General features: G+C 32.9%; 1 non-coding gene across 1 annotated transcript; it reads right to left on the bottom strand.

Moving 5' to 3' along the window:
• Positions 1-223: 223 nt before the first annotated feature.
• Trnay-gua lies at positions 224-312 on the bottom strand. The gene is given in 2 exon segments: positions 224-259; positions 276-312. It is a non-coding gene; the product is annotated as a tRNA-Tyr (tRNA).
• Between the last annotated feature and the right edge of the window lie 464 nt (positions 313-776).

Genomic DNA, 776 nt, shown 5'->3' with positions numbered 1-776 from the left:
CACAACTAATTCACTGAATTATTTAACATTCAACCTTTACTTTCATATAAATCTTAATATAAATAAAAAAAAATATGAATCAAGAATTTTAAAATGGTTAAAACGACCGATATCCGTCACAATCTGTTTCGACGGATGCCGAATTCGGTCGAGGGTATCAAGTTTAATAAAAATATTAACCTTCACTATGATTGAATAATGAAAAATTAAAAACAAAAAGGAATCCTTCGAGCCGGATTTGAACCAGCGACCTATGGATAGCCATTGATATACCTCTACAGTCCACCGCTCTACCAACTGAGCTATCGAAGGTTGTAGGTGGCATGTCGAAATATACGTATACATTTTAATATTAAACAATAATTCAATTATTTTTATTATGTATGACGTATGACGATACTATTAAAAAAATGAATAACTCATCTCTTGTGATAATTGGTTGCGACAGATTTTTATATTTATCAATAAATCATTTGATTAAACAAGTGCTTTATTAAAATTTTACTAATAAAAATGTGATTTAACATTACTATTACAATATTTTAGTCGATATTTTTTTTATTATATTTTTATAACTCAATAGCGAAGCGAATTCGTTTCGTCTGATGGAATGCAGTGTGGGGTTCAGATAGTCATTATATATGAGAGATGACTCCCTCGGCAGTCGACACAATTATGCCTGCCCCTTTACACAGGCTGATCCCGGAACGCAACACACTTACGTGGGACACTATGGCGGGATTTACACCTTGTATACATGGTCTCTATCCAGGCGG

Source organism: Manduca sexta, chromosome 7 (assembly GCF_014839805.1).
Source record: "Manduca sexta isolate Smith_Timp_Sample1 chromosome 7, JHU_Msex_v1.0, whole genome shotgun sequence".
NCBI classification, from domain to species: Eukaryota; Metazoa; Arthropoda; class Insecta; order Lepidoptera; family Sphingidae; genus Manduca; species Manduca sexta.
This window is presented reverse-complemented; position numbering and strand designations above follow the sequence as displayed.